Source organism: Lactuca sativa, chromosome 6, assembly GCF_002870075.4.
Source record: "Lactuca sativa cultivar Salinas chromosome 6, Lsat_Salinas_v11, whole genome shotgun sequence".
Taxonomy (NCBI): domain Eukaryota; kingdom Viridiplantae; phylum Streptophyta; class Magnoliopsida; order Asterales; family Asteraceae; genus Lactuca; species Lactuca sativa.
Window position 1 is genome coordinate 98,971,701 of NC_056628.2, and position 12,756 is coordinate 98,984,456.

The following is a 12,756-nucleotide window of genomic DNA, read 5'->3' on the forward strand; positions in this document are numbered from 1 at the left end:
GTGAAGCAAACAGCAATCCAATTGTAAACATGATAGCCTTGAATCATACAAGGGATGTTCTCGAATAGATTGAAGCATCAAGAATAATTTAACAAGTGAAAAATGTCATAAATAGAAACACGTTTTGTGTTGTCATGTGTAAAACCTTGAGAGTTATCCAAAAAAACGAATCAAAACCGAACTACAGTCCCATAATCACTAACCATCACTAAAACCGAAGGTTTATTTTTTTATTTTTTGGTTAACCGATAGTAAAGCTATCATGTGTAGAACCTAAGTTGCGCATAATAACCAAAAAAACAAGCTCATAATAAGAACATTTAAACACTAAGACTACTCCCATTCACAACTAAAACCAACCCAACTATCCATTAATTAAATAGTTTCTCTCTCTTCCACATATCCAACCCAACTAAACTCAACTTCTTACACCCATTAGCAAACCAACTCAAACCATTTTTTTATATAAATAATAAATTTTAAGGTTATTTTTTATTCTACTAATATTTATTTAAAAAAATTAAAAATATTTAATTAGGTTCTATTAATAAATTATTTGTTTTAAATATAAAACTACAAAAAAAATATTTTATATTTATAAAACAAACTTAATAAAATAGATAAACAAAGTTACAATTAAAACATGAAATACAAGATTACAGATACGAAGATGCAAACTACATAATTATCCATCAATGCCAAATTTTTGCCATATATGCTCAATTAAATTGTTTTTCAGAATGTTATGAACTTCTCTATTGCAAAGTTGTGCCCTATTAGTCATATAATTGGATAGGTCTGCAATTCGTTGCATGGAATATTCTAAATTTTGATCGTCATCTTCAATATAGGTTCTTCGTTTCCGGTTTGTAGGCCTGTCATTTAGAAATTCGGATGGATCATAATAGTGAAGGTATGTGCAACGTTCATCCTCCACAATCATATTATGAATGATAATACATGCAATCATAATTTTCCCCATCATATCCTTGTCCCACAAAAGACATGGGTGTCGAAGAAATGCAAAACGAGCTTGTAGAACTCCAAATGCTCGTTCAACATCTTTTCTAGCGGCCTCTTGATGTTCAGCAAACAACTTGTGTATTCAAAGTTGAGGGGAAGTTATTGACTTGACAAAAGCAGCCCATGAGGGATATATGCCATCAGTGAGATAATATGCCATATTATTTTCCTGACCATTCACGACATAACTCACATTTGGTGCCCGGCCTGCTAATACATCATCAAAAAATGGAGACCGATGGAGGACGTTAATGTCATTGCACGTACCTGGTGTTCCAAAGAATGCATGCCATATCCATAAGTCATACGACGCAACGGCTTCCAAAATGATTGTTGGTTTACCGCTTCTACCTGCATATTGTCCAGCCCAAGCAGTGGGACAATTTTTCCACGTCCAGTGCATACAATCAATGCTTCCTATCATACCCGGAAATCCACGTTCCTCCCCCACATGAAGTAGTCTTGCCAAATCAACTTCATTTGGCTTTCTAAGATACTTTTCACCGAAACATGCAATGACACCTTCTACGAACTTTATTACAGCATCCCTTGTTACAGTTTCACTCATTCTCATATATTCATCTTGTAACGACCCAGTTTTCACGTCCAAAAATTTCGTTTTTAAAACATTACTTAGAAAACATTAATAATTAAAACATTGTTTAATTAAACCATTTCACATCGGAAACCCAAATTTGAAATCCACAACATGTAAACAACCAAAATATCAGAGTATCAATCCCAGAATAAGCTCATAACTGCGGAAACAAGAGTGTGTGTGACATGCTGCTACCGCGCCGGCTCCTTTCCCTTAGCTGAAGAGGTACCTAAAACCAAAACTGAAAACTGTAAGCACGAAGCTTATTGAGTTCCCCTACCGTACCACATACCATATAACCACATAACATACATATATTTTAAGACATATCTGGGTGTCCGACCTACCCCTTCGGTCCTCTCGACCGGACGTTGCCTAGCATACCTGGGTGCTAGCCTCCCCTTCGGTCCTCTCGACCGGATACTGCCTAGCATATCTGGGTGCTGGCCTCCCCTTCGGTCCTCTCGACCGGATGCTGCCTAGCATATCTGGGTGCTGGCCTCCCATTCGGTCCTCTCGACCGGATACTGGGGAACTATTTGTCCCATCTACTACTACCACATAACATGTATCACAATATCAGAATCTATCTAGCATGGCTGGGTATGACTACCCCTTCGGCCCTACCGACCGGATATCTTAGGGATTATCTCCCCCTACTGTCACAAGCACATAGCATCATGTCATACTAGCACATCACATAACACAGGTAGTAGTAATCCCTAGATGAATATCACAGAGACAATCATCTACATACAACTCCTACTGGTGGGCCGGCATTGTGGTCGTAGACCCACCGCTACTGGAAGGTAACTCACCTCAAAGTAGTTGCTGATCTGATCGGGAACTGACTGTCTACTACTGCTGCTGCTGCTGTGGACATCCTCCGGCTATAATTCCCACAAAACGATCAGTCAAACACTGCTAGATGTACTTAGGGTAAAATAACCCTTTTACCCTTGACCAAGTCGAAATCCAAGTCAAAGTCAACTTCCAGTTGACTGGACTCACTGAGTCCGCGAGCAACTCGCCGAGTCCTTCCCTTACTAATCCGGTCCTACTCGCCAAGACCCTCTCCCACTCACTGAGTCACCCTTGACTCACCACTCGGGAATATGGGCCGACTTGAGTCCCAACTCGCCGAGTCCGCGAGCAACTCGCCGAGTTCCTCGAGCGGATCCCCTACGCGCTTCCAATCCACACCAGAACACCCCATACGAGGGTTTGGGGTTTTGGGGATTTCGTTACACGGTTAATTCCGCGTGCAGGTACGAAGGGTTGATCCTTTAACGCTTAAACCCCTCTTGCTCTGCAAAAGTTCATATGACTCGCCGAGTTTGAAGAACAACTCGGCGAGCTCCAGGCAATCTTCATAGGACTCGCCGAGTTGTTCATCCAACTCGCCGAGTCTAAGACCATCTGCATAGAACTCATCGAGTTCCACTTTGGGACTCGCCGAGTCCCTCGACCCATTTCCCAAGTAGGCCAGATCTGAGACATGCAATGCTTCAAAACCACAGATCTATGGTCCTAGGGCATGTTTACCACGTAAAGTTGCAAACTTTACGTGCATGCACGGCCCTATGAGCTCAAACATACAATTCCAAGCTCTTTAAGAGGTCCTACACTCAATAGGGACCTCAATCACCTCAACCACAGAGACTTTATGCTACTAGGATGTCCTAAAGGTCCAAATCCGAAGTCCTTGCAGAACATTAACCATAAACACATAGAGATTTAGGTTCTTAGGGCTTAAAACCTCTTTTTAGGGACAAAAAGGGGGTTCAATGAACTAAAGATCAAGGTAGGAACTTTTCTACCTGAATAGAAGCCCTTCACAGAGTAGATTCCGGATCTTCTTCCCTTCTTGCACTCTTCAACCTTCTCCTTCTTCTCCCAAGCTCCAAACCACCTTCACAATGCTAAAAATCACCCACAAGGACACAAAGGGGGCTAGGGTTTCGTTCTACAGATCTCTGGGAGTGCTAGGGGAAATGGAGGCTGGGTTAGATTGTTTAAATAGGGTGCAAACACCCGGGTTAGGGTTTTAGTCCAGACAGGGTCTACTCGCCGAGTCCCACGAGCCTACTCGCCGAGTAGACAGAGTAGATCCCGCGTCTAGTCCCGCTTCTACTCGGCGAGTTAGTCCTTCAACTCGCCGAGTCCAAGATTAAAATGCAATATATAAGGAGAGTTAATAATCAAGAATACATACCAGGAACCAGGTGCTACAAATCTCCCCCACTTATTTTAGACTTCATTTTCAAAGTCTGTTGCTTGCTCCAAAAATAGCTCGGGGTAATGCTCCATCATTTCTTCCACCGGCTCCCAAATCCACTCTGATCCCTTCCGGTGCTGCCATTGCACCTTCACGAGTTCCACTTGCTTGTTCCTCAAATCCTTCGACTTCCGATCGATGATTGCTACTGGTCTCTCAACATAATTCAGGCCGCCATCGACCTGAACGTCCTCTAACGGAACCACTGCGGAGTCGTTTACCAGGCACTTCCGCAGCTAAGAAACATGGAAAGTGTTGTGTATCTGACGGAGCTCGGCTGGCAGATCCAGCCTATACGCCACCTTGCCCACCCGGGCTACAACCTTGGACGGCCCAATATACCTTGGGCCCAACTTGTCCCGCTTCCTGAATCGAATGACGCCCTTCCAAAGCGACACCTTCAGGAGAACCATATCCCCAACCTGGAACTCTAGGTCGGATCGGCGCTTGTCGGCGTAACTTTTCTGCCGACTCTGCGCGGTCTGCAGCCTGCTCCAAACCTGCTGAATCCTCTCGGTAGTCTTGAGCACCACTTCGGTGCTCCCCATAACTCTCTGACCAACCTCTCTCCAACATATCGGGGTCCTGCACCTCCGTCCGTACAACATCTCGAATGGAGGGCGGTCGATTCTCGCGTGGTAGCTGTTGTACGAGAACTCAACCAAGGAAAGATAAGTATCCCAGCTACCACCGAAGTCTAGCACGCACGCCCGCAACATATCCTCCAGATTCTGGATGGTCCGCTCGCTCTGACCATCTGTATGTGGGTGAAAGGCAGTGCTAAAATGCAAACAACTGCCCAACTCGTCATGAAACCTCTTCCAAAACTTGGAAGTAAAACGCACATCCCTGTCCGAGATAACAGATACTGGCACCCCGTGCCGCGCCACAATCTCCCTAATATAGATGTCGGCCAATTTCTCGGCCGAAATGCTCTCCTGAATCGGAATAAAATGAGCACTCTTGGTCAATCGATCTACGATGACCCAAATCGAATCTACTCCAAGCGCGGTCATGGGAAGCTTCGTGATAAAATCCATCGTGATATCATCCCATTTCTACAACGGGATGTCCAACGGCTGCATTTTTCCATGCGGTCTCTGATGTTCGGCGTTAACCTTCCTCCAGGTCAAGCACCGCTCGACGTACCATGCCACATCCCGCTTCATGCAGGGCCACCAATAATCTAGGCGAAGATCCCGATACATCTTCGTCGCCCTTGGATGAATAGAGAATCGAGATTTGTGTGCCTCCTCCATCAAGATCTGGCGCACGCCTCCATGATACGGCACCCACACCCTACGGTGTAGTGTCAATAACCCCCGGCTATCATAATCGAAAGAGGTGACTTGACCCACTATTCGCTCACTCTTTCGATGCTCCTCTTTCATAGCCTCCTGTTGAGCCTCCCGGATCTGCTCCAATAGGGGAGTCACCACAGTCATCCTCATGCAAATATCCCTGATTGGCGCCACCTTGCGACTAAGCGCATCGGCCACCACATTGGCCTTTCCTGGGTGGTAGAGGATCTCGCAATCATAATCCTTCACCACGTCCAACAACCGACGCTGCCTCATGTTCAGATTCGGCTGATCCATGAGGTACCTCAAACTCTTGTGGTCCGTGTAGATGGTACATCGAACCCCGTAGAGGTAATGCCGCCAGATCTTGAGGGAAAAAACCATTGCCCCCAACTCCAGATCATGCGTCGGATAGTTCGCCTCGTGAGGCTTGAGCTGCCTCGAAGTGTAGGCAATGACATGCCCCCTCTGCATCAGTACCGCGCCCAATCCTGAAATGGACGCGTCACAGTAAACCACAAAATCCTCTACGCCCTCTGGCAGGGCTAAGATTGGCGCCTCGCACAATCTCCGTCTCAGCGTCTCAAATGCAGCTTGCTGCTCGGGTCCCCACCGAAAGACCACGGCTTTCTTCGTCAGCCGCGTCAGGGGTACGGCTATCTTGGAGAAATCCTGAATGAATCTCCGATAGTAGCCTGCTAATCCTAGGAAGCTCCGAATCTCGGGTGGAGACTTAGGAACCTCCCATCTCATCACGGCCTCGACCTTGGCCGAGTCGACTAGAATCCCGTTCTGGCTGACAAGGTGTCCGATAAATTGCACCTCGCGCAACCAAAACTCGCACTTGGAGAACTTGGCATACAAGCTCTCCCTCCTCAGGGTCTCCAAAACCTCTCTCAGATGCTCCTCATGCTCCTCCTGTGTCTTGGAATAAACCAAGATGTCGTCAATGAAAACTATCATAGACCGATCCAGCATCGGTCTGCATACGCGGTTCATGAGGTCCATGAACGCGGCAAGAGCATTGGTGAGCCCAAACGGCATCACCACGAACTCATAATGGCCATAGCGTGTCCGAAACGCGGTCTTCTGCGCATCCTCCTCTTTGAACCTCATTTGATGATAACCTGAACGCAAATCGATCTTGGAAAACCAAGACGCTCCCTGAAGCTGGTCAAAGAGATCATCAATCCTCGGGAGTGGGTAACGGTTCTTCACCGTTACCTTGTTCAGCTCCCGATAATCTATACACATTTGATGCGACCCGTCCTTCTTTTTCACGAACAGAATCGGGGCTCCCCAGGGTGAACTGCTCGGTCAAATGAATCCCTTGTCTAACAGCTCCTGCAGCTGCGTAGACAACTCCTGCATCTCAGGAGGATCCAACCGATACGGTGCCTTGGTTATCGGAGCCGCACCAGGAACGTGGTCAATCCTGAACTCCACCTGTCGCTCCGGAGGTATCCCAGGAAGCTCCTCTGGAAAAACATCTGCGAAATCTCGCACCACCGGAACCTCGCTCACCATCACCTTACCTGCCTCCTGGGTATCCATCACATACGCAACATAACCTGCGCATCCCTACTGAAGGTATCGTCTAGCCCTCGCTGCTGAACAGACTGAGGGTCCACACTGTGGCCTCTCGCCATGAATCACTAACTCTTCCCCACCTGGGGTCCTGACTCGCACCAGCTGTTGTGCGCAATCTATCACTGCCCCATTGGGGCTCAACCAATCCATGCCTATAATCACCTTGTTCCCACGCAACGGAATGGGAACCAAGTCTACCAGATAGCACTCCTCAAACAAACGCAATACGCAATCCCGAAACACCATCGATGCTCGCACCGATCGATCATCGGCAATTTCTACCTCTAAAGGGCAATCTAACATGCCCGAAGACTCAGGAAACTTCTTGCTAAGCGCAAGGGAAACAAATGATCGGGAGGCACCCGAGTCGAACAACACCTGAACTGGGATGTCATTCACATGGAACGATCCCGTCACCACATCGGGTGCGGCGCGTGCCTCCTCGGCGGTCAGCTGAAATGCCCGGCTCCTCACCACTTGAGCCTCTGCCTTGCCCTGCCGGCCATCTATGATCTGCAGGGTCACTGGAGCTGGCGCCTTCACTGGCGCTGAAACTATCAACTGGGGGCAATTGGCCTTCTTGTGGCCCCTCTGGTTGCAGTGGAAACACAGCAACTCAGACGTCTGAATAACTGTTGCCGGAGCAGTGCAATCCCTGCTATAGTGCCCAGACTTGCCGCACTTGTAGCAGCCTGATGATCCCAACCTGCACGCCCCCTCGTGTGTCTTGCCGCATTTCCTGCAGCGGCCCCGTCCCTGTTGGCCTTTCGGCCCCAAATCTGATCCCTTGGGCTTCTTCCCCGAAGCCCCTCCTGACTGTCCCTCTTCTGCCTTCCGTTTCCGGATGTGCTCCAAATCTATCTCCCTCTCCCTCGCCCTGGAAATCATAGAGTCCAAGGTGGGGCAAGCTGAAAAACTAACGTGCTCCCGTATATCTACCCGGAGCATGTCATGATAGCGGGTCCTCCTCATGTCCTCATAGCCCGCATATTGGGGCACCAACAGTGCCCTCTCCCGGAACTTGGCGGTGATTTCCGCCACAGTCTCCGTCGTCTGCCTCATGTCCAAAAACTCCCTGGCCAACTGCTGAAGCTCGATAGCTGGCGCAAACTCTGCCCTGAATCTGGTCATAAAATCTGACCAAGTCATATCCTCGATCGCTGAGGCTCCCAACGAGTCACCCACTGACTCCCACCAGTCTCGAGCTCGGTCTCGTAAGCACCCTGCTGCATACCTCACCTTCGACCCCTCGGGGCAGAAGCTAGTCAACTGTGCAGACTCGATGTCTACAATCCATCGTCTGGCGGCAATGGGGTCTTTCACCCCATGGAAATCCGGCACACCACTGCCCCTGAAGTCCTTAAAGGACAGTGTGCGAGATCCCGACTGGCCAGATGCCATGTCGCTCCTGAATGCCCGGAGGCGATCTTCCATCAACTCGATGATCCCCTCCTTGATCGACCCGAAGATAATGGGGGTCGACTCAAGGATACCCCTGGTGATCTCTGACGCGATGAACTTGCGTAGTCCCTCATCTACTGGCTCGGAACCTGATCCCGAACCTGACCCCTCTCCTAAACCGCCATCTATCGGCCTCGATCGTAGTACCACCATTCTGTAATACATAAATAACAATCATTAGTGATACTGATACTTCTTGAGGGATCACAACCACTTACAAGTTCCCTGGTCTTATCTTGGCCTTCCTTGGTTCGGGTACGGATCCTCTGCTTTCAGTAGTACGGGCCCATACTACCTTCCACATCTATCCGTACCTTCTTCAAGGACTGCCTCGACTCCACCAGATTCCTTCCACTACTGCTGATCACCGCTATACTCATCCTAGGCTTGCCCTAGGAAATCTCAGGCTCCACCCTAACAGGTCCTCAGCTGCTGAAGGCCTCCTAGTAATGCCAATTAACCATTACCTGAATATCATCACATGGGGTGAGGCTCGGATAATCCTTCGAGTAACAGACTCGTCCCTACAACGGTTAGACTCAAACGAGAGCTGCATAATAGGGCCAAATCTAGCACTCTAAGATTATTCAACCCTGATCACATGTGACGTGACGTATTCACCTAATGGCTAACTCCCACCACTCAGAGTCCCACAAACCACAAAGCAAGCAGCATTCGAACTAAGGGAACAATCTCAAGCAAATCCGCTCTCATAGAGAGAAACTGATCTAGCATACAGAGCTAATACTCATACTATCAGGCATAACCTAACCGGCTATCCTACTGCTGTCTACTTAATTCTAGCATGCAATTTTCATACACTGAAGCACATAAAGCAGGCACATAAGGCATCACTACTAAATCCTTTCTACTGAAACCGATAAACACAACATAAGCTTGTATGGGTACTTTGGGGAATACTTACTTGAGCTCGGCCGGTTGCGCACATCACACACTTCGTTCTTTCTCAAACCCTTTTCTTAATTCTTAGAAAACATTTCTTTTTGGAAAATCTTTTACTCCCTTGATTTGAGTTTAGACACCCCCGAAGGTGAGTCCAAATCCCTCAAACCAGGGCTCTGATACCAACTTGTAACGACCTAGTTTTCACGTCCAAAAATTTCGTTTTTAAAACATTACTTAGAAAACATTAATAATTAAAACATTGTTTAATTAAACCATTTCACATCGGAAACCCAAATTTGAAATCCACAACATGTAAACAACCAAAATATCAGAGTATCAATCCCTGAATAATCTCATAACTGCGGAAACAAGAGTGTGTGTGACATGCTGCTACCACGCCGGCTCCTTTCCCTTAGCTGAAGAGGTACCTGAAACCAAAACTGAAAACTGTAAGCACGAAGCTTAGTGAGTTCCCCCACCGTACCACATACCATATAACCACATAACATACATATATTGTCAGACATATCTGGGTGTCCGACCTACCCCTTCGGTCCTCTCGACCGGACGTTGCCTAGCATACCTAGGTGCTGGCCTCCCCTTCGGTCCTCTCGACCGGATACTGCCTAGCATATCTGGGTGCTGGCCTCCCCTTCGGTCCTCTCGACCGAATGTTGCCTAGCATATCTGGGTGTTGGCCTCCCCTTCGGTCCTCTCGACCGGATACTGGGGAACTATTTGTCCCATCTACTACTACCACATAACATGTATCACAATATCATAATCTATCTAGCATGGCTGGGTATGACTACCCCTTCGGCCCTACCGACCGGATATCTTGGGGACTATCTCCCCCTACTGTCACAAGCACATAGCATCATGTCATACTAACACATCACATAACACAGGTAGTAGTAATCCCTAGATGAATATCACAGAGACAATCATCTACATACAACTCCTACTGGTGGGCCGGCATTGTGGCCGTAGACCCACCGCTACTGGAAGGTAACTCACCTCAAAGTAGCTATTGATCTGATCGGGAACTGACTGTCTATTGCTGCTGCTCTGGACGTCCTCCGGCTATAATTCCCACAAAACGATCAGTCAAACACTGCTAGATGTACTTAGGGTAAAATGACCCTTTTACCCTTGACCAAGTCGAAATCCAAGTCAAAGTCAACTTCCAGTTGATTGGACTCGCCGAGTCCGCGAGCAACTCGCCGAGTCCTTCCCTTACTAATCCGGTCCTACTCGCTAAGACCCTCTCCCACTCACTGAGTCACCCTTGACTCACCACTCGGGAATATGGGGCCGACTCGAGTCCCAACTCGCCGAGTTCCTCGAGCGGATCCCCTACTCGCTTCCAATCCACACCAGAACACCCCATACGAGGGTTTGGGGTTTTAGGGATTTCGTTACACGGTTAATTCCACGTGCAGGTACGAAGGGTTGATCGTTCAACGCTTAAACCCCTCTTGCTCTGCAAAAGTTCATATGACTCGCCGAGTTTGAAGAACAACTCGGCGAGCTCCAGGCAATCTTCATAGGACTCGCCGAGTTGTTCATCCAACTCGCCGAGTCTAAGACCATCTGCATAGAACTCGCCGAGTTCCACTTTGGGACTCGCCGAGTCCCTCGACCCATTTCCCAAGTAGGCCAGATCTGAGACATGCAATGCTTCAAAACCACAGATCTATGGTCCTAGGGCATGTTTACCACGTAAAGTTGCAAACTTTACGTGCATGCATGGCCCTATGAGCTCAAATATATAATTCCAAGCTCTTTAAGAGGTCCTACACTCAATAGGGACCTCAATCACCTCAACCACAGAGACTTTATGCTACTAGGATGTCCTAAAGGTCCAAATCCGAAGTCCTTGCAGAGCATTAACCATAAACACGTAGAGATTTAGGTTCTTAGGGCTTAAAACCTCTTTTTAGGGACAAAAAGGGGGTTCAATGAACTAAAGATCAAGGTAGGAACTTTTCTACCTGAATAGAAGCCCTTCACAGAGTAGATTCCGGATCTTCTTCCCTTCTTGCACTCTTCAACCTTCTCCTTCTTCTCCCAAGCTCCAAACCACCTTCACAATGCTAAAAATCACCCACAAGGACACAAAGGGGGCTAGGGTTTCGTTCTACAAATCTCTGGGAGTGCTAGGGGAAATGGAGGCTGGGTTAGACCGTTTAAATAGGGTGCAAACACCCGGGTTAGGGTTTTAGTCCAGACAGGGTCTACTCGCCGAGTCCCATGAGCCTACTCGCCGAGTAGACAGAGTAGATCCCACGTCTAGTCCCGCTTCTACTCGGCGAGTTAGTCCTTCAACTCGCCGAGTCTAAGATTAAAATGCAATATATAAGGAGAGTTAATAATCAAGAATACATACTAGGAACCAGGTGCTACACATCTTGTGCATCTGCTGATGTCCCATACGCCAAAACCCGCATAGCTGCCGTACATTTCTGCAATGGTGAAAGACCTTTTCTACCTGTGGCATCACGCCTTTGTTGAAAATATAGGTCATTAGCTGTAACAGCTGTCACTATACGGAGAAATAGTGGTCTTTGCATACGAAATCTACACCGAAAGGTTGCTTGGTCATACGTTGGGCTGTTAACAAAGTAGTCTTCCATTAAACGTGCCTCGCCCTGCTCACGCTCTCGATCGCAATACCTCCTTCTTGCTCTGGGAGGATGATCTTGTATGAGTAATTCAGTGATGATTTCATCGAGTTGTCGATTATTTTGAACAACCCGTGTTTCCCATTCTGAATATTCATTCGAACTCAATGAGTTTTCATTATGAGACATTTTTCAAAGAGATAAGAAATGAAGAGTTAGTGTTGGATATCAAAGTATGCCAGTGATATGCCTATTTATACTAAAAAGATAATTATAAAAAATAAAGATAATGTTCTGTTAGTTTATCTAAATAAAATCTAAGCATCTAATACAAAAGTGACACATAGAAATAAAGATAATATTCGATTTGGTAGATGATAAAGTGTGCTACTGGCCTACTGATGTGCACAAAAGTACCCACTAATTTTAATATTTATAACCTAACAAACTTAGACTATCTATGCACTTATAGGCAGTGTACCTAGTCAGATTACAGTATAGCTTAGGTAAGTCGGGTGTCGATCACAGGGAACGGTGGATTAACTTAATATATTTGATTATAGGTTACAGGTTACACGAAAATAATAAAGAAATGGTTTAATAAATCTCAAACTAACAATTAACAATTCTCGATAAACTAACAGGAAAGCAAATCTCTTCAGGTACTTTGGTTTAGATAAATTACACTTTAAAAACATAGACAATTGCATACACAAATTCATTTATTCAATGTTCACCGATTCCTAAAATGATTAGATTCGCGTTCACTATAACTAATCCTTTAGCAAACAAGTCAATTCAAACAGTGATCAGTTGATTAAACTAACATGCTTCCTAGTGTTCAGTTCGTATCAAGCAAGACTTGTAAATATAGTTAATCAATGTAAACATTTAATCAACCTCTTGTTGATGGTCATCAAACAAGGCTCACACATTAACTTACTTATTCTCAAGTTAATCCTAGTTTCACATTCG

General features: G+C 46.5%; 1 pseudogene; it reads right to left on the minus strand.

Annotated features, from left to right (window-relative positions):
• Nucleotides 1-685: 685 nt before the first annotated feature.
• On the minus strand, nucleotides 686-11,970 carry LOC111882632 (uncharacterized; annotated as a pseudogene).
• Nucleotides 11,971-12,756: the final 786 nt, after the last annotated feature.